We start from the raw sequence: 22,087 nt of genomic DNA on the forward strand, positions 1-22,087 counted from the left end.
TGGGGAGCATGGCGCGTTCTGGCCTGCAGAGGGAGCCAGACTGTCGGTGGGGGATGGGTGACGACCTGATTGCGGACAGGTGTCAGTAATCAGGCTCGTTACCCAACCGGTCTTTTTAACCTGTGTGTGTGTTTGTTCCCCCGGCAGGGAGGAGGGCAGTGGAAACTGCGAGCGAGAGACTCTCTCAGTGAAACCCCCGACCAACGTAACCCGAAAAGGGGACTGACGCCGCGGCAATCTCTGTTCTTTAAGTTTGGTTTGTTTATTTGAATAGTAAAGCCGGCGACACGTCAGTGACGTGCGCGGCGACTGTGGAAGCTTGAAATAAAACGCTCTGATTACTCCGTTCCTCTGTGTCGACCTCCCTCTGTGCTAGAGACTTTACCTCTGGCACCCAACGAGGGGCACAGTAGGGGGGTCGGCACAACCCACACAGGGGAGGATGGATTCCCCGATGGGCCAGGTGGTGGCACACCTGGTTCAGATGAACCAGCAGCAGCAGCGCCTGTTCACGGAATTGGCCCGGGGGCAGACGGAGGACCGGGCCACGTTCCGTGAGTTCCTCCAGGGGCAGGCGGCTGGGGCTGCGCCAGTCGCCTGGCCAAGCATCCGGCCCCAGAAGATGGGGGAGGGAGACGACCCCGAGGCCTTCCTCGCAACGTTCGAGGGGCTGGCAAGAGCAGCTGAGTGGCCGGAGGAGATCTGGGCTCCCCAGCTGCTACCACTCCTCACAGGGGAAGCCCAGCTGGCAGCCCACAGCCTCCCGGCGGCCGCCCAAGCGGATTATACGACCGTGGCCAGGGCAGTACGGGACCGGCTGGGACTGAGCCCAGAGGAACACCGACGCCGGTTCCGGGCCCTGACCTTCCACTGTAAAAAAATATTTTGGATTTTAGTTCCTTTAACACATTTTTGTGAGTCAGGTCAACTCAATTTTGCCAAAAAGTTGAGACAACTAGAAATGTTAAGTTTTAATCCATTCAACCTGTCTGTGAAATTAAAATAGTCCACTCAAATCAGAATGATGAGATCACTCAACTTGTCAAAAACGTTTCCAGTTGTTGCACATGCGCAGAACACTGCCCCTGCAAAATTCCGTTTGTCAACCTGTGCATCCAGCAGCCTTTCTCCCTCACCTGATTCTAATTGACAATTAGATGCTGCTGAATTCACCAGTCTTGAGTCGTGATGAACGTAGCCTGTAGTAGGAATATCAAGAATATAACGACTATCAAGAATATCAGGAGTGCGAATTACAAAAGGTGAGTTAATACTTTTATTTTTCAGAGTTTAATGTTCAATTGTGTAATAATTTTGCCGTTTGCCCCGCTTGTTAACTTTAGCTCACCAGTGACATGATCTATTTAGCTAGCTAATATAGCTAACAAGTGAATTCAGTCGATGCAAGAGGGTTTCAGAAGCTTGATTTCGTTTGCTGAAATATGAGTTCATGTAGTATAATAATAATAATAATTCATTGTTTTTATATAGTGCGTTTCCGCGGCTCAACGGTGTATAGGCTAGTTAGCACTAGCTTTTCTGACTGCAGTGAAAGAAAGAATGTGCATCATGTTTAGTTAGTTAGTTAGCTAGTTAGTAACACCATCACTTGAATTTGGCCCGTGTTAGCTTGCTAGAGAATTGGTTTTGTTTTCTGGAATATAACATTATGGCTTTTAGCTGGCTGAGTCAGGTGTAGCTAAAGTTTAATTGTGGGCTAGGTAGTTAGCTTGGTTTGTAGAAACGCCGAGTGACCGCATGTGTAGTTAGAGAATTGGGGGGGGGGGGCTGCAATTAATTTCAGTGCTTTTTTTGTGTGCGCTAACATTAAACCACTTTTACTTTTTTTTTCACAGAAAGTGTGAAAGTAAGAGGAGCTTTGCAGTGTTTCCCCTACCATTGCCTTGGGGGGGCGGGCCGCCCGCGGGGGTTATTCCAGTTCACCGCGCTTCCGTTCGGGTTGTTTGGGGCCCCGGTCACGTTTCAGCGGCTGATGGACCGTATTCTGCGGCCGCACTCTGCGTATGCTGCGGCGTACTTAGATGACATTGTCATCTATGCGGACACCTGGCCGCAGCATATGCAGAGGGTGGCTGCGGTACTACAGTCGCTGAGGCAGGCGGGGCTGACGGCTAACCCGGCGAAGTGCGTGATCGGGCGGGGGGAGATCCGGTATCTGGGGTACATCCTGGGCGGTGGGGAGGTGCGACCGCAGGTGGATAAAACCGCTGCGATCGCCGCGGCCCAGGATCCGGAAGGACGTGAGGCGGTTCCTGGGACTGGCCAGCTACTACCGGCAATTTGTGCCGGGGTTTTCGGAGCTGGCCAGCCCCCTTACCGACCTCACCCGGAAGGGGGCCCCAGATCCGGTCCAATGGAGTGAGCTGTGCCAAGTGGCGTTCGATGGGATTAAGAACGCCCTCTGTGGAAAGACAGTCTTGTATGCTCCTAATTTTAATATCCCTTTTTCTCTGCAGACAGACGCGTCGGATAGAGGGCTGGGGGCGGTGCTGACCCAGCAGGTGGAGGGGGCCGAATGTCCGGTGCTGTACCTGAGCCGAAAGCTGTCGGAGCAGGAGGGCAGGTACAGCACGGTGGAGAAGGAGTGCCTGGCCATTTGGTGGGCGGTCGGCGCCCTCCGGTACTACCTGCTGGGTCGCTCGTTCACCCTCTACTCCGACCATGCTACCCTACAGTGGCTCCACCGCATGAAGGACACCAACGCGAGGATCACCCGGTGGTACCTTTTTGGTTTGTTTATTTGAATAGTAAAGCCGGCGACACGTCAGTGACGTGCGTGGCGACTGTGGAAGCTCGAAATAAAACGCTCTGATTACTCCGTTCCTCTGTGTCGACCTCCCTCTGTGCTAGAGAGTCTTTTTCTGAAATTCCTGAAGTAGAACTGGCTCTGGATTTCTCCTTAAAAACTTTTCTCTCAATCATTGATAGGCATGCGCCTTATAAGACATTTAGAGTGAAGGATAGGTCAACCCCCTGGTTTAGACCTGAACTATCAACTCTTATTCAGAGAAAGAAATAGTGCCTGGGCTATTGCCAGACGCTCTGTGGATCCATCCCACTGGTTATCTGTTAGACAGGTTAGGAACAAGTGTACATCATCTGTGAGGAATGCTAAATCAGTTATTATTTAGATTTAATTACAAGCTCGTATTCAGATCCAACAACATTTTGGAAGGCAGTAAACTCTAACAAAACCAAGACTACTGTCTCCTTACCTAAAATGGTGAAATATAATGATTGCTTGATAACTGAAAAGAATGAGGTTTGCTTGGCCTTCAACAGCCATTTTATGAATCCCAAAATGTGCGTCAAAGTTGCGTATGCACGCTTGTTGGCATACACAAGCTTTATAAATGAGGCCCCAGGTGCCAAGGACCCATTGATCAGGTGTCAGATAGTGGCTGTTACTGAGGGGCTGAGAGGAGGTCATGAAAAAATAAAACAGTGTGTGCAACCACTGAAGATGAAATAGACTGTTATATAAATATGTTATATAAATAGCTGTTGCAAACTAAGATTAAAGGTGCACATATACACTTTGCTACATGAATGTTGTACAGAGGACAGTACTTACAACATCTCTCAATGCTTGACTCTGCACTCTCATCTGAGCCCCTGAATTTGATAAAGTGCTGACATACTGAGTGTTCGTCTGAATCTCATGGTTTTTGCTGTTGACCTATATAAATGATAATTGTATTGAGGAGTGTTATGAAAACTCTTTATATGCGGGGAGAGGAAGGGTGAGGCGAGAAGATGACTCTGTCGGTGTGAATGCATCTATCTCCCAATGAAAATAGCCAAAATCCAAAGACACAAATCAAATTTTGGGTCAGATTATTGACAGAGGTAGAGGGAGAGAGGGAGACAGAGAAATAGAGAGGAAGATAAATGGTCCCCGTCTCCCTCTGTCCCCTGGGCATCCGCCTAAGCCACCTATACATTGTAGCATTCAACCTCTTCTGGAAAGTAAACTCATGACTGTAATTTAAACATTTTTTCCATTGCTGCTTTAATGCTCACTACTTGAGGGATTTCAGTCTAGGATGAGTGCCTGAGCTAGGGGTGGATGTGAGCAATGGGTGGTTGATGGCAGGGTGATGGCATTCCCCTTTAGCCCCTTAGTTTACCTCGCCATACAGTATTGAGTGGAGGGGCCAGGACCTATGTGACTGTCTATCAGTGGTATTTCATTATACAGTAGGATCCCTGTAAACTAAACTGTGATATAGCTGGGATAATACCACCCCCATCCTCAAATCACTTCACTGGCTCCCCGTCTCCCTCAGAATTGAATTCAAGGTCTCCCTCCTCACCCACCAGTGCATCCATGGAACTGCCCCCCCCTACCTCAAGGAACTCCTCCATACCCCTCAGACCTCCTCACGCACCCTCCGTTCTACTGGCACCAACCTCCTCAAGACCCCCAGGACCAAGCTCCGCACGATGGGAGATCGGGCCTTCTGCTCGGCTGCTCCCAGGCTGTGGAATGCTCTCCCTGACCACCTAAGGGCACCACAGTCTGTGGATGCTTTTAAACGGGGCCTTAAAACCCACCTTTTTAATAGAGCCTTTTTTTAGCCTTTTAATTGAATGTTTTTATTGCTTTATCTACTGTGTTGTAAGCACTCTGAGATTTTATATGTAAAGTGCTTTTATAAATAAAATGCATTATTATTATTATAATACAAGGGTTTCATACTGGCCTGCGGCAAATAATGTTTCATGCAATTTGATAAAGAAGGGGCAGTGAGTACATCTGGGCTACTATTTAAATCAGGGGCAACATCTATGTTGGATATGAATAATATATTATGATAAATTCTGTTTAGCAGAATGATATCACAGAGCAATGGAAAAGGCTAGTTTCTAAACCGTTTAAACCTGCTGGATCTTATCCCAGTTGGTCACATTATCTTTGAATTGCTAGGAAGATGCAATGGAAAGCCATTTGAAGAGTTGTCCTGTCTCATTATCTATCTGCCAATATAGATAGACTGAAATAGACAATAGCTGGGTATGTATACCGTGCTGGGTGTGTATACAGAGGGAGGGTGATTGATGAATATTGTTACGGTTATTGATGAATATTGTTACGGTTATTGATGAATATTGTTATGTGTCCCAAAACCCCCAAAATGGACTAAACTAAAGTGCTGAATTTTCCTTTAGCGACGTTGATGGAATACACCCCCCCCCCCCCCCGCACTTAAGCAAAACGAAACATAAGGTAGGCATTGTTGAGAGGGCCAACAACATCCACACCATCTGTAGTCCTGTTTGGAGGTCATCAGCGACAGGTGCATCCCATTAGCAGAATCAGCAAGAGCAGCACATCCATGGCCCAGTCTCCCCAGGCACATCACCTCAACAGAGCAGATTGGGCAGGGGCATAACAAGATGAAGATTATACTGAGTAGTTGTCACCCCTGAATGACAGCTCAGATTCCCATGTGGTGGTGTAGTTGGGTTACATCAGGTATTTCAGTGTCCCGTGTATTGGCAATACAGAGGACACAGATTCGAGACTTGTATGAGCTCGGAATGGGGGATGTGTTTGCAGCAGCGCGACACCTCTTACCATCACACTTACTGTACGGACGCTCGGCCTGTAGTTTATTGATCTGGCCAGAAGTCAAATGGAAAATAAGATAACCAATCTCCAAGCAGTGCAAAGCACAGTAACAAAAGAAGGAAAGAGTCAAGGAGTGAAAGAGAGAGGATAAATGATGGATGGCACACGGGCACAATCGTTATCTTGCATGAGCTCATCATTCTTGTCCTTTGTCACTGCCAGTGAAAGTGCAGCTTTATAATGAATTACGTTATACATCCAATTTACGGAGCCTGTAGGCGTATGGTACTTATAACAGTACAATACTCTGGCAACAGTCACAGGATAACAGCCGCCTCCATAAAGGAGCAACTCTTAGTTGCAGTTGTTTGGCATCTACTGTAGAATTGCACTACGTAATGAAGCAAATGTTGATAATGCCCTCACGATTATGCAACTGTATAACGGCTGCTGTATATCCTCAAATTAGGTACAAAATAATGATCGAATTGTGATGTTTTAGTCTTTCACTCAGTTTTATGTGTATGCCATTTGTAGCAGTATGATACAGAGTACGTCATGCTTTCGCCCAAATCAGTTCCTCAGTCAGCCGGGTGAAAGTATATTTTTAGCAAGAGGAAAAGCTTATTGTAATGGTGGAGGCCTTGTACTAGCTTTAGATTAGATTAGATTAGATTAGATTCTACTTTATTGTTATTGCAGAGTACAAGTACCAGACAACGAAATGCAGTTTAGCATCTAATCAGAAGTGCAAATAGTGATATAGTGCAGAACGTGATATTGATAAGTGATAAGTACAGTAAGCTATGTACAGTTAAGGTAGGTATGTACAGTATGGTGTATACAGATGTATAAATTAGAGACCAATATCAAAAGTGAGGTATGTACAAATATGTGAAAAAATATTTGCAAACAGCATTAGTGCAGAAGGTAATTGAGTGTTCACACTGACCAGGGGTGTGTGCAAACAGCAGTAGTGTAAAGGCTGAATTGGGTGTCCACAGTGACCAGGGGGGTACACAGATACTAGGAGTCAGTGTACCTCATGGTGGTGGTGGTGGTGGGGGGTTGCTCCTCAAAGTGTGTTGGGGGGGAAGTTAATCAGAGTGACAGCTATGTGAAAGAATCTGATCTGGAGCCTGCTGGTACGGGACCTGGGGACCTGTACTTCTTGAGTCTCTTAGATGGTAGGGGATCAGACACACTGTGGCTGGGGTGTGTGGTGTCCTTGATGCTCTAGGTGGAGATGGAGACAGAAGAAGAAGAGAGGCATGTGAGTTGTATAGAGAAGCTTGGGGCTCAAACAAGGGTTGCACTAGCATGTTGTGCCTCTAGAGGCGGAAAATGATTGATACTGTAGATGTGTCAATGCTTATATTGCTGACCACTGCAGATCGCAACAGAGCACTGATCTCGTCAGCTTGGACGTAGCTTGGATGCCTCTGCACACATCAGTGTTCTTTGCTTCAGATGTCACAGCTCATTCTGTATCTGATACGGCTCTAGAATTAGCCTTGTAGTAATGTAACAAGTGCTTTTTTCAAATGTGCTTTTTTTTGCCTTACAAAAATGGTCCTGGCTGCATTCATTGTCTTAGAGGTTTAGCTCATACATGAAAGGATGATGATGTGAAAGGTTATGCTGTAGAACTGCATTGGTGTATGTGTACACTATATTAAATCTAAGGGGAGATGTGTCATTATCCTGCCTGCTTGCCCACAGCTCCAGATCAGACCATTATCTCTGACTTGTGATCCATATGACCATTAGGCAGAACATCTGCCAGGCTTACATGTTGATATCAGGGTGCGATAGAGATAGGAAAGAGAGAGAGAGCTGTCACTAGAAATTGTGTGTAACACACAATCACTGGTGACATTTAAATGTTGTGAGGTGTTGGCCGTGGGCATTGCCAGTGCTGTTGGTGGTTAGAAATGCTAATCTTTATTTCTTTGGACCTGCTGTCATAAGAGATTAGACAGCAGATGGCGTTTCGCTGTCCCCAACCACTAAGGTATTGCTTTAATTTTAGATGGGCTGCTTATCACACCACTGCATCTCCTATAAGTTCACATACAGTAATGAGTTGTTTTTTCCACTATTGGAGGTTCATATATAGTCTCTCACACACACACACACACACACACACACACACACACACACACACACACACACACACACACACACACACACACAGATAGAGGACACAGTAACATCATGCTAATGATGAATTCTACTATTCTGTAGAATTATGAATAATTTATTTGGTCATATTTTTCTACCTTTCTCTACCTCTTCTATCCTCTCTGTCCCTTGCATTGTCCTTGTATCTAAGAAAGGATGCGCCAGCTTGGTGGCTGAGTTCGTCGGCTGGGGTGACAACAACCACCTGCAGCTGAACATGAAGTTAACTGTAGATTATTAATTATTAATCTCTGAGTATTGGAGAAGGGGTAGGATTAAATAAGTTTATGCTTCTTCCTACTCCTTTTCGGACATGTTAAGTAAATATTATTTTTTTTTTTTATAACTATTTCTTTTTTCACATGTTCGAAATAAAGCTTTCATTCATTCATTCATTCATTCAACATCAGCAAAACGAAAGGGCTGGTGGTTGACTTTCGTCGGAAGGGGGAAGCCACCTACTCCCTTCACCATCAAGAGAGAGAAGGTGGGTGTGGTTGAGTCCTATAAGTTCCTGGGGGTGCACCTCAACACACCACAACAACAACAACAAACTGGACTGGACTGATAACTGTGGTGCACTCTACAGGACGGTGTCAGAGCAGGCTGTACTTCCTGAGGCGAATTTGATCCTTTGAGGTCTGTAGCAGACTGCTGTGCATGTTCTATGAAACAGTGGCCGGCCAGTGCAACATTCTTTGCTGTTACATGCGGGGGCGGAGGCATGGCTGCAGGTGATGGCAACAAACTAAACTAAAGTTGATCAGGAAGGCGGCCTCTGTTGTAGTGAGTGCGTCTGGACAGCCTGGAGGAGGTGGCGGAGAGGAGGATGAGGTCCAAGATCTAGAACATGCCGGGGGAACCCATCCCACCCCGTGCATGAGGAGGTGATCGACCTTAAAAGCACCTTCAGCGGCCACCTCATCCTGCCAAGGCGCTCGAGGGAGCGCTTCAGACACTCCTTCATCCCATCAGCCGTCAGGCCATACTACAGCTGGACTCCTCCAGGCAGCACGGTGGTTCCTGAGGCCCACGATGGCCACCTCTAATGGACTGAAGAGCACTGAGTTCATGGACTGTAGAGCACTTATTCTGACCTCACACTGACTGGAACCTCTTTAACCATATTGGGATGGTCCCTGGGGTGCCCTCTAGGGGTGTGCACTGGGGGTTAGTGTTGGTTCTAATCTGTCCTGCATCTAAATTTGTCTTGGTTGGCAGACTCGGTCATAAAAGCCACACTGCAGGACCTCACTCACTCTCTGCTTCTCTCTGCTTCTGCTGCTGCTGCTGCCCCTCGGCTTTTGTTTGAGTTCTTTCCTTTCCAGGTATCCTTTGTTTGGATTATGTTAATGTTAATGTAGTTTGCTTTTAGCACCTTGCTTTTGGCACCCATCCACTCACCCATCCCACATACTTCACCACTGACCTTAACACCTCATAGCACATTCTTTTATTTAGTTAGTGTTCTGTTATGTCATACTTTTCTTCTTTTTTTTTTTTTTATCACTGAACAGGATTTTTTTTATTCAAGATCTTTTTTCCAAACATGTACACAGAAATCTTAAATGATACAGTATATATACACTTCAGTGTATATTATCTAAAAAGTTGAGGGCCATTAGATACTTCAGCTATACACTTGAGAGAAAGCAGGATTGGTTTCTGAACTTCTGTATCTTAATTAAATCTAAACATGGGCTAATTCACTGGCAAAACAAACATACAGGAGTAGATTGTAATGTCACCAGTGCCTCCTGCCTTTCAGCAAAGCTGGTTGGGAGAGAAGATTGTGCAGGAGCTACCTAGAGAGTGACATGGTGATAGATGAGACATGGAGAGAGCAGCATGGTGATAGATGAGACATGGAGAGAGCAGCATGGTGAGAGAGGAGACATGGTAGAGCAGCATGGTGAGAGAGGAGACATGGAGAGAGCAGCATGGTGAGAGAGGAGACATGGAGAGAGCAGCATGGTGAGAGAGGAGACATGGAGAGAGCAGCATGGTGAGAGAGGAGACATGGAGAGAGCAGCATGGTGAGAGAGGAGACATGGGTAGAGCAGCATGGTGAGAGAGGAGACATGGAGAGAGAGGAGACATGGAGATAGCAGCATGGAGAGAGAGGAGACATGGTAGAGCAGCATGGTGAGAGAGGAGACATGGAGAGAGCAGCATGGTGAGAGAGGAGACATGGAGAGAGCAGCATGGAGATAGATGAGACATGGAGAGAGCAGCATGGTGAGAGAGGAGACATGGTAGAGCAGCATGGTGAGAGAGGAGACATGGAGAGAGCAGCATGGTGAGAGATTAGACATGGAGAGAGCAGCATGGTGAGAGAGGAGACATGGAGAGAGCAGCATGGTGAGAGAGGAGACATGGAGAGAGCAGCATGGTGAGAGAGGAGACATGGGTAGAGCAGCATGGTGAGAGAGGAGACATGGAGAGAGAGGAGACATGGAGAGAGCAGCATGGAGAGAGAGGAGACGTGGAGAGAGCAGCATGGTGAGAGAGGAGACATGGAGAGAGCAGCATGGTGAGAGAGGAGACATGGAGAGAGCAGCATGGTGAGAGAGGAGACATGGAGAGAGCAGCATGGTGATAGAGGAGACATGGAGAGAGCAGCATGGTGATAGAGGAGACATGGAGAGAGCAGCATGGTGAGAGAGGAGACATGGAGAGAGCAGCATGGTGATAGAGGAGACATGGAGAGAGCAGCATGGTGAGAGAGGAGACATGGAGAGAGCAGCATGGTGAGAGAGGAGACATGGAGAGAGCAGCATGGTGATAGAGGAGACATGGAGATAGAGGAGACGTTCTTGATTAATGAAAACAGTCTTGGCAAATGCTTTCGCTTTCGAAGGTCAGCGCTCGTTTGCATGTATTAGCTCTAGAATTGCCACAGTTATCCAAGTAACGTTGGAGCGATCAAAGGAACCATAACTGATTTAATGAGCCATTCGCAGTTTCACTGTACCGGCCTGTCACGCCCTCTACCTCTAGGTAGTGGGCAGTGCCTCTCTCTCTCTCTTTCCCTCTCTCCCTCCCTCTAATTGGCAGGAGTGGCTTCAGGTGTGCGTTTTGTCCGGCTGTTCACAATTACCTCATCGTTAGCCCTGCATAAAGACCCGTTCCAGCCTTCACTTCTCTGCCAGATCGTAGCTTCAGCTTACCGTAAAGATACACTTCCAGCTCCCCTACCTATTTACTAATTAATTTAATTTTAATTAATTAATTAATTTAATTTTTATTTACTATCCTGTCGCCTCATGGTTTTGGGACAGCTTCTCACACATCATCTGCACAGCCTCCACCAACTGGGAAACTAACTCACTCACCTGCAATCTCTCCAACCAAATAACGACCAACGTTTGACTACCTGCCATGGAGAACCAGCCAAGACACGGACACCGTTCAGTTTGCCACACCTGCAGCCGGAGAACGGAACACAGGAGAACCAAGGTGAAGCAGATGTCCGGGTCCAGCGGGGTGCTGGTGCTGGCCCTGGCCTGGCTGTGCTGGGTGGACCTGGCCCAGGCGGAGACGCTCTGCGGCGGGGAGCTGGTGGACGCGCTGCAGTTCTAGAGGCTTCTACTTCAGTAGGCCTACCAGCAGGTCCAGCAGTAAGCGCTCTCAGAACCGTGGGATCGTGGAGGAGTGTTGCTTCCAGAGCTGCGACCTGACCCATGGGGGGTATTTACTACCCTGCCTGTACCTGCCTCCTACTTACCCCTGTTTTGCCTTTACCCCCCAGTACCCCTACCGGACTCCTGCTACCTGCCCTCCTGCCTGCCTGCCCTACCTGCCTGCCCTACCTGCCCTCTTGCCTGCCTGACCTACCTGCCCTCTTGCCTTACATTTACATTTACATTTTTGGCATTTAGCAGACGCCTTATTCCAAAGCGACTTACAATCAATACATTTGAATACTAAGCATGTGAATCAGCAGTCCACTATTCGTTGCAGGAAGAGTACTCTAGCTCGGGCCCGGGGCCACTGATAGAAGGAAAAACCTTGTCCCTATTATCGCCTTCTACTAAACTTTTTTTTTTTTTTTTTTACTGGAGAAACTGAGAAACAGTACAAGGCCTGCCTTGCCTGCCTGCCCTACCTGCCCTCCTCCTACCTGCCCTCTTGCCTGCCTGCCCTACCGGCCTGACCCCTCCCTGCCTAACGACTACTCTTCCTGCCTAAGCCCCTGCCTGCCTGCCGACTACCCCTCCTGCCTACCCCCCTGCCTGCCGACTACCCCTCCTGCCTAAACCCCCTGCCTGCTGACTACGCCCCCTGCCTGACCCCCCGCTTGCCCTACGACCATTCTCTGCCTACTCCCTAAAATAAATTATACTTTATTTTACTTTAACCTGTCTCTGTCTGTGTCTGCGCTTGGGTTCCCTATCTGACCGTAACACGGCCGTGTGTACCTAGACTTGCATGGTTTAATATTTGAGACAAGCATATGCTATTGGCAGGATCAACCAGGTAGCGCCCCCCTGCTGAGAGAACCATAACCCGGAGACCACCGCGGGCTACCAGCATTGGAGGCCCGTTGTGCACCCTACCAGGCACATCAACCGGATGCTGCCACGAGTTCGAGTGAAGCCTTGAACTTGCCCATGGCCATGTTGGAGGTGGCCCGGCGGTAGTAGCGCTTGATGTAGTTCTTGTCCACCTCCAGGGCCCGCGTGGCGTCAGCTAAGGCCTAGCCGTAGCACTACTACAGAGGTATGCCAGACTTCGCTTACTGAAGTAGATGGGATTGGCTGGAATGAGCTCCAGTGCCTCCATGTAATACTTGATTGCATTCATATAGTCTTTCTCTTTAAAGTCATTATTTGCCTTCTCCTTGAGTTTCTCTGCATTTCTGTCTCCCTCCGCCATCTCTTTACTGCCGTTTTCCGTAGCATGCGCCACTGACGCCGTTATGTCATACATTTGAGTTAATAAATACTTGTTATATTTTAAAACTGTTGTGCGTCTCCCTTTTGTTGTGGCCTTTGAGCCAAGGTCATAACAACATAGCTGTATTTCTAGCATGGTGAGAGAGGAGACATGGAGAGAGCAGCATGGTGAGAGAGGAGACATGGAGAGAGCAGCATGGTGAGAGAGGAGACATGGAGAGAGCAGCATGGTGATAGAGGAGACATGGAGATAGAGGAGACATGGAGAGAGCAGCATGGTGAGAGAGGAGACATGGGTAGAGCAGCATGGTGAGAGAGGAGACATGGAGAGAGAGGAGACATGGAGAGAGCAGCATGGTGAGAGAGGAGACATGGAGAGAGCAGCATGGTGATAGAGGAGACATGGAGAGAGCAGCATGGTGATAGAGGAGACATGGAGAGAGCAGCATGGTGAGAGAGGAGACATGGAGAGAGCAGCATGGTGATAGAGGAGACATGGAGAGAGCAGCATGGTGAGAGAGGAGACATGGAGAGAGCAGCATGGTGAGAGAGGAGACATGGAGATAGAGGAGACATTCTTGATTAATGAAAACAGTCTTGGCAAATGCTTTCGCTTTCGAAGGTCAGCGCTCGTTTGCATGCATTAGCTCTAGAATTGCCACAGTTATCCAAATAACATTGGAGCGATCAAAGGAACCATAAATGATTTAATGAGCCATTCGCAGTTTCACTGTACCGGCCTGTCACGCCCTCTACCTCTAGGTAGTGGGCAGTGCCTCTCTCTCTCTCTTTCCCTCTCTCCCTCTCTCCCTCTCTCTCCCTCCCTCTAATTGGCAGGAGTGGCTTCAGGTGTGCGTTTTGTCCGGCTGTTCACAATTACCTCTTCGTTAGCCCTGCATAAAGACCCGTTCCAGCCTTCACTTCTCTGCCAGATCGTAGCTTCAGCTTACCGTAAAGATACGCTTCCAGCTCCCCTACCTATTTACTAATTAAGTTAATTTTAATTAATTAATTTAATTTGTATTTACTATCCTGTCGCCTCATGGTTTTGGGACAGCTTCTCACACATCATCTGCACAGCCTCCACCAACTGGGAAACTAACTCACTCACCTGCAATCTCTCCAACCAAATAACGACCAACGTTTGACTACCTGCCATGGAGAACCAGCCAAGACACGGACACCGTTCAGTTTGCCACACCTGCAGCCGGAGAACGGAACACAGGAGAACCAAGGTGAAGCAGATGTCCGGGTCCAGCGGGGTGCTGGTGCTGGCCCTGGCCTGGCTGTGCTGGGTGGACCTGGCCCAGGCGGAGACGCTCTGCGGCGGGGAGCTGGTGGACGCGCTGCAGTTCTAGAGGCTTCTACTTCAGTAGGCCTACCAGCAGGTCCAGCAGTAAGCGCTCTCAGAACCGTGGGATCGTGGAGGAGTGTTGCTTCCAGAGCTGCGACCTGACCCATGGGGGGTATTTACTACCCTGCCTGTACCTGCCTCCTACTTACCCCTGTTTTGCCTTTACCCCCCAGTACCCCTACCGGACTCCTGCTACCTGCCCTCCTGCCTGCCTGCCCTACCTGCCTGCCCTACCTGCCCTCTTGCCTGCCTGACCTACCTGCCCTCTTGCCTGCCTGCCCTACCTGCCCTCCTCCTACCTGCCCTCTTGCCTGCCTGCCCTACCGGCCTGACCCCTCCCTGCCTAATGACTACTCTTCCTGCCTAAGCCCCTGCCTGCCTGCCGACTACCCCTCCTGCCTACCCCCCTGCCTGCCGACTACCCCTCCTGCCTAAACATTTTACATTTTTGGCATTTAGCAGACGCCTTATTCCAAAGAGACTTACAATCAAACCCCCTGCCTGCTGACTACGCCCCCTGCCTGACCCCCCGCTTGCCCTACGACCATTCTCTGCCTACTCCCTAAAATAAATTATACTTTATTTTACTTTAACCTGTCTCTGTCTGTGTCTGCGCTTGGGTTCCCTATCTGACCGTAACACCGCCGTGTGTACCTAGACTTGCATGGTTTAATATTTGAGACAAGCATATGCTATTGGCAGGATCAACCAGGTAGAGCCCCCCGCTGAGAGAACCATAACCCGGAGACCACCCACCGCGGGCTACCAGCATTGGAGGCCCGTTGTGCACCCTACCTGGCACATCAACCGGATGCTGCCACGAGTTCGAGTGAAGCCTTGAACTTGCCCATGGCCATGTTGGAGGTGGCCCGGCGGTAGTAGCGCTTGATGTAGTTCTTGTCCACCTCCAGGGCCCGCGTGGCGTCAGCTAAGGCCTAGCCGTAGCACTACTACAGAGGTATGCCCGACTTCGCTTACTGAAGTAGATGGGATTGGCTGGAATGAGCTCCAGTGCCTCCATGTAATACTTGATTGCATTCTCAGAGTCTTTCTCTTTAAAGTCATTATTTGCCTTCTCCTTGAGTTTCTCTGCATTTCTATCTCCCTCCGCCATCTCTTTACTGCCGTTTTCCGTAGCATGCGCCACTGACGCCGTTATGTCATACATTTGAGTTAATAAATACTTGTTATATTTTAAAACTGTTGTGCGTCTCCCTTTTGTTGTGGCCTTTGAGCCAAGGTCATAACAACATAGCTGTATTTCTAGCATGGTGAGAGAGGAGACATGGAGAGAGCAGCATGGTGAGAGAGGAGACATGGTAGAGCAGCATGGTGAGAGAGGAGACATGGAGAGAGAGGAGACATGGAGAGAGAGGAGACATGGAGAGAGCAGCATGGTGAGAGAGGAGACATGGAGAGAGCAGCATGGTGAGAGAGGAGACATGGAGAGAGCAGCATGGTGATAGAGGAGACATGGAGATAGAGGAGACATGGAGAGAGCAGCATGGTGAGAGAGGAGACATGGGTAGAGCAGCATGGTGAGAGAGGAGACATGGAGAGAGAAGAGACATGGAGAGAGCAGCATGGTGAGAGAGGAGACATGGAGAGAGCAGCATGGTGAGAGAGGAGACATGGAGAGAGCAGCATGGTGATAGAGGAGACATGGAGAGAGCAGCATGGTGATAGAGGAGACATGGAGAGAGCAGCATGGTGAGAGAGGAGACATGGAGAGAGCAGCATGGTGATAGAGGAGACATGGAGAGAGCAGCATGGTGAGAGAGGAGACATGGAGAGAGCAGCATGGTGAGAGAGGAGACATGGAGAGAGCAGCATGGTGAGAGAGGAGACATGGAGAGAGCAGCATGGTGATAGAGGAGACATGGAGATAGAGGAGACGTTCTTGATTAATGAAAACAGTCTTGGCAAATGCTTTCGCTTTCGAAGGTCAGCGCTCGTTTGCATGTATTAGCTCTAGAATTGCCACAGTTATCCAAGTAACGTTGGAGCGATCAAAGGAACCATAACTGATTTAATGAGCCATTCGCAGTTTCACTGTACCGGCCTGTCACGCCCTCTACCTCTAGGTAGTGGGCAGTGCCTCTCTCTCTCTCTTTCCCTCTCTCCCTCTCTCTCTCTCTCCCTCCCTCTAATTGGCAGGAGTGGCTTCAGGTGTTCGTTTTGTCCGGCTGTTCACAATTACCTCATCGTTAGCCCTGCATAAAGACCCGTTCCAGCCTTCACTTCTCTGCCAGATCGTAGCTTCAGCTTACCGTAAAGATACGCTTCCAGCTCCCCTACCTATTTACTAATTAATTTAATTTTAATTAATTAATTTAATTTTTATTTACTATCTTGTCGCCTCATGGTTTTGGGACAGCTTCTCACACATCATCTGCACAGCCTCCACCAACTGGGAAACTAACTCACTCACCTGCAAAAAATGTGATGACAAAATGGCGCCGGTTGGGTGGCTGCCAGTGAAACAGCTCAGTCTTACTTCTACTTTTTAGCCCTTTTTTAGCCCTTTTCAACCTTTTATTTCAAACTTTTATCTTTTATCTTTTAACCGGAGTGCTCAATATGTGCCTGATAAACGGAGGAATGCGGGTGTATTCCAGAGAGGAGCTCATTGCCTTTAGGAGTCGAGCCGCCGCTCCCCCTACCGGAGTGCCCAGTGAAATAAGGACACGCAGACGAGGAACGAGGGCTGGCGCGTTCGTGAGGGCGAGGAGAGACAGACAAGCAAATAGGACCTACCTGCCGTCTGTTCTTATGGGGAACGTCAGGTCGCTGGTCAACAAGGCTGATGAGCTCTCTGCTCTGATGAAGGGACAGGGGGAATATGGGAAATGCAGCCTGCTATTCCTGACTGAATCCTGGCTGAATCCTGGTATCCCAGACGGGGCGATGGAACAAGATGGTTTCACAATGGTCCGCGCGGACAGAACGAGAAACAGCGGTAAGATAAAAGGAGGCGGGATCGCTGTGTTTGTTAATTCCAAATGGTGCAAGCCAGGTCATATCACTATCAAAGAGCAAGTCTGCACTCCAGACATAGAACTGTTGGCGCTAGGTTTGAGGCCAGATCTCTGTCCGAGAGAGTTTTCACATGTTGTGGCTGTGACTATTTACATTCCACCAAGCGCGAACCCGGCGCGCGCAAATGACGTCATCCATTCCTGTATCGCGGGGATACAGACCGCTCACCCAAACGCATTTATCATTGTGAATGGGGACTTCAACCATGTAAATATGGAAAAGACATTGACGGATTTTACCCAGTATGTCACATGTAAAACAAGGGAGAACAAAATACTAGACAAACTATATGCCAATGTGAAGGGAGCCTACACATCCACTGCCCTCCCGCCACTAGGGGCATCCGATCACAATATGGTCTGGATGGAACCAACATACACCCCTATCATAAAAAGGCTGCCTATCACCACCAGGACTGTCCAGCAATGGTCAGAAGACGTGGAGGAGGAGCTGAGGGCGTGTTTTGAAACAACCGACTGGGGGATGTTCCAGAGAGTCCACGGGGAGGACATAGATGGTCTGCTAGACTGTGTCACAGACTATATCAAGTTCTGCGAGGAGAGCATCGTCCCCATTAAAAAGGTACGGTGCTTTCCTAACAACAAGCCGTGGATAAATGGGAACATCAAGAACCTTCTGAAAAGGAAGAGGAGGCTGTTTAAGGCAGGGGACACTGAGGGAGCCAGGGCCACTCAGAAGGAGGTGAAGAAGGAGCTGAGAGCAGCCAAAGAGGAATACAGGAGGAAATTGGAGGGCGGGCTAGAGGCCCACAGCTCCAAGGAGGTGTGGAAGGGCTTCAAGAAGATCACGGGCCACAAGCAGCCACATACTGTGGTGGAGGGGACCCGAGAGCAGGCAGATGACCTGAACTGCTTCTTTAACAGGTTTGACCAACCATCCCCCTGTCACCCCCCACAGCCCCCGACCCTGTCACAGCCCCCGACCCTGTCACAGCCCCCGACCCTGTCACCCCCCCCATCCCCCTGTCACCCCCCACAGCCCCCGACCCTCTCTTCCCCTCTCCAATGTACCGCACCCCTGGCAACAGTAGCCCCCACTCCCCCTGACACCCCAGCAGCACCCCAGCAGCAACTGCCTCCCCTTACCAACACCAGGAGCCAGGGAGCATGCTTCACACCTGGAGACACCGGTACTCACAGCTTTATAACATCTGAGCAGGTGAGAAGGCAGCTTTCCAGGGTGAATGTGAACAAGTCCAGAGGTCCAGACAACATCAACCCCAGGGTTCTGAAGGTGTGTGCTGGAGAGCTGGCGGACACATTCCAACATCTCTTCAGTCTATCTCTAAGACTGAGGAGGGTGCCACAGCTCTGGAAGACCTCTTGTATCGTCCCAGTGCCAAAGAAGGGACGGCCCAGCACCCCAAACGACTACAGACCTGTCGCCCTGACACCACAGGTCATGAAGATCCTGGAGAGGCTAGTGCTGCAACACCTTAAGCCCCAGGTGAAGGACTTCCTGGACCCCCGGCAGTTTGCATACCAGGAGAGCATGGGGGTGGAGGACGCCATCATTTACATGCTGCACAGGGCCTACACACACCTGGAGAGGCCACAGAGCATGGTGAGGACCATGTTCTTCGACTTCTCCAGTGCATTTAACACTATCAAGCCATCACTGCTGGCTGACAAACTAGCAGTGATGTGTGTGGAGGACTCCCTGACGGCTTGGATCCACAACTACCTCACAGACAGGCGTCAGTATGTGAGACTGCAGGGCTGTCAGTCTGAGGTGGTGGTGTGCAACACCGGTGCCCCCCAGGGAACTGTTCTGTCACCCTTTCTCTTCACCCTCTATACCTCCGACTTCCAGTTTAGCTCCGACCAGTGCCACCTGCAGAAGTTTTCGGATGACTCCTCTATCGTCGGTTACATCAAAGACGACAGGGATGAGGAGTACAGGGCCCTGGTGGAGAGCTTCGTGCAGTGGTGCGACACCAACTACCTTTTGCTTAACACCAGCAAAACAAAGGAGTTGGTGGTGGATTTTAGGAGGAAGAGAAGGACCCCAGCCCCCATCATCATCAAGGGGGTGGAAGTCGAGAGGGTGGACTCCTACAGGTACCTGGGAGTACAAATTAATAACAAACTGGACTGGACTGACAACACCGAGGCTCTTCTCAGGAAAGGGCAGAGCAGACTGTTTTTCCTGAGAAGGCTGAGGTCTTTCGGTGTCTGCAACAAGCTGCTGCAAATGTTTTATCAGTCGGTGGTTGCCAGCGTTCTGTTCTTCGCCGTGGCCTGCTGGGGGGGAAACATCTGTGCCAGGGATGCTGCGAAGCTAAACAAACTGGTGAAGAAGGCCAGCTCTGTGGTGGGGACCGGGCTGGACAGCCTAGAGGTGGTGGCAGAACAGAGGATGGGGAAAAAACTGGCGGCCATGCTGGCCAATCCCTCCCACCCGATGTACTGCGAGCTGGCAGGGATGAGGAGCAAGTTCAGCCACAGATTTGTTCCCCCCCGTCAAAGTACAAAAAGATTTGGACAGTCCTTTATTCCAGCTGCACTCCGACTCTACAACCAGGCCCTGCAGGGTGGGGGAGACCTGGAGATGGAACTTTTGGAACTTTTTACTTATTGAGCCTGCACTGTTTTATGTATTTTATTGAATGTTTTTCTGTTTTCTGTACTGAATGTTTTCTGCCCTAACTGAGCTGTTTGACAACAAAATTTCCCCATTGGGGACAATAAAGGTTTTCAATCAATTCAATCAATCAATCTCTCCAACCAAATAACGACCAACGTTTGACTACCTGCCATGGAGAACCAGCCAAGACACGGACACCTTTCAGTTTGCCACACCTGCAGCCGGAGAACGGAACACAGGAGAACCAAGGTGAAGCAGATGTCCGGGTCCAGCGGGGTGCTGGTGCTGGCCCTGGCCTGGCTGTGCTGGGTGGACCTGGCCCAGGCGGAGACGCTCTGCGGCGGGGAGCTGGTGGACGTGCTGCAGTTCTAGAGGCTTCTACTTCAGTAGGCCTACCAGCAGGTCCAGCAGTAAGCGCTCTCAGAACCGTGGGATCGTGGAGGAGTGTTGCTTCCAGAGCTGCGACCTGACCCATGGGGGGTATTTACTACCCTGCCTGTACCTGCCTCCTACTTACCCCTGTTTTGCCTTTACCCCCCAGTACCCCTACCGGACTCCTGCTACCTGCCCTCCTGCCTGCCTGCCCTACCTGCCTGCCCTACCTGCCCTCTTGCCTGCCTGACCTACCTGCCCTCTTGCCTGCCTGCCCTACCTGCCCTCCTCCTACCTGCCCTCTTGCCTGCCTGCCCTACCGGCCTGACCCCTCCCTGCCTAACGACTACTCTTCCTGCCTAAGCCCCTGCCTGCCTGCCGACTACCCCTCCTGCCTACCCCCCTGCCTGCCGACTACCCCTCCTGCCTAAACCCCCTGCCTGCTGACTACGCCCCCTGCCTGACCCCCCGCTTGCCCTACGACCATTCTCTGCCTACTCCCTAAAATAAATTATACTTTATTTTACTTTAACCTGTCTCTGTCTGTGTCTGCGCTTGGGTTCCCTATCTGACCGTAACACGGCCGTGTGTACCTAGACTTGCATGGTTTAATATTTGAGACAAGCATATGCTATTGGCAGGATCAACCAGGTAGCGCCCCCCGCTGAGAGAACCATAACCCGGAGACCACCGCGGGCTACCAGCATTGGAGGCCCGTTGTGCACCCTACCAGGCACATCAACCGGATGCTGCCACGAGTTCGAGTGAAGCCTTGAACTTGCCCATGGCCATGTTGGAGGTGGCCCGGCGGTAGTAGCGCTTGATGTAGTTCCTGTCCACCTCCAGGGCCCGCGTGGCGTCAGCTAAGGCATAGCCGTAGCACTACTACACAGGTATGCCAGACTTCGCTTACTGAAGTAGATGGGATTGGCTGGAATGAGCTCCAGTGCCTCCATGTAATACTTGATTGCATTCTCAGAGTCTTTCTCTTTAAAGTCATTATTTGCCTTCTCCTTGAGTTTCTCTGCATTTCTATCTCCCTCCGCCATCTCTTTACTGCCGTGTTCCGTAGCATGCGCCACTGACGCCGTTATGTCATACATTTGAGTTAATAAATACTTGTTATATTTTAAAACTGTTGTGCGTCTCCCTTTTGTTGTGGCCTTTGAGCCAAGGTCATAACAACATAGCTGTATTTCTAGCATGGTGAGAGAGGAGACATGGAGAGAGCAGCATGGTGAGAGAGGAGACATGGAGAGAGCAGCATGGTGAGAGAGGAGACATGGAGAGAGCAGCATGGTGAGAGAGGAGACATGGAGAGAGCAGCATGGTGAGAGAGGAGACATGGAGAGAGCAGCATGGTGATAGAGGAGACATGGAGATAGAGGAGACATGGAGAGAGCAGCATGGTGAGAGAGGAGACATGGGTAGAGCAGCATGGTGAGAGAGGAGACATGGAGAGAGAGGAGACATGGAGAGAGCAGCATGGTGAGAGAGGAGACATGGAGAGAGCAGCATGGTGAGAGAGGAGACATGGAGAGAGCAGCATGGTGATAGAGGAGACATGGAGAGAGCAGCATGGTGATAGAGGAGACATGGAGAGAGCAGCATGGTGAGAGAGGAGACATGGAGAGAGCAGCATGGTGATAGAGGAGACATGGAGAGAGCAGCATGGTGAGAGAGGAGACATGGAGAGAGCAGCATGGTGAGAGAGGAGACATGGAGATAGAGGAGACGTTCTTGATTAATGAAAACAGTCTTGGCAAATGCTTTCGCTTTCGAAGGTCAGCGCTCGTTTGCATGTATTAGCTCTAGAATTGCCACAGTTATCCAAGTAACGTTGGAGCGATCAAAGGAACCATAACTGATTTAATGAGCCATTCGCAGTTTCACTGTACCGGCCTGTCACGCCCTCTACCTCTAGGTAGTGGGCAGTGCCTCTCTCTCTCTTTCCCTCTCTCCCTCTCTCTCTCTCTCTCTCCCTCCCTCTAATTGGCAGGAGTGGCTTCAGGTGTGCGTTTTGTCCGGCTGTTCACA

At 49.8% G+C, this 22,087-nt stretch overlaps 1 pseudogene across 1 annotated transcript; it reads left to right on the forward strand.

The window, feature by feature from the left end:
- Positions 1-11,055: 11,055 nt before the first annotated feature.
- LOC308175838 (insulin-like growth factor 2) lies at positions 11,056-14,036 on the forward strand (annotated as a pseudogene). Its single transcript has 2 exons — positions 11,056-11,470; positions 13,886-14,036. The product of its transcript is annotated as an insulin-like growth factor 2 (transcript).
- The last annotated feature ends 8,051 nt before the right edge of the window (positions 14,037-22,087 follow it).

Source organism: Nansenia antarctica, assembly GCF_963989245.1.
Source record: "Nansenia antarctica genome assembly, chromosome: 1".
In the NCBI taxonomy this organism is placed as follows: Eukaryota; Metazoa; Chordata; class Actinopteri; order Argentiniformes; family Microstomatidae; genus Nansenia; species Nansenia antarctica.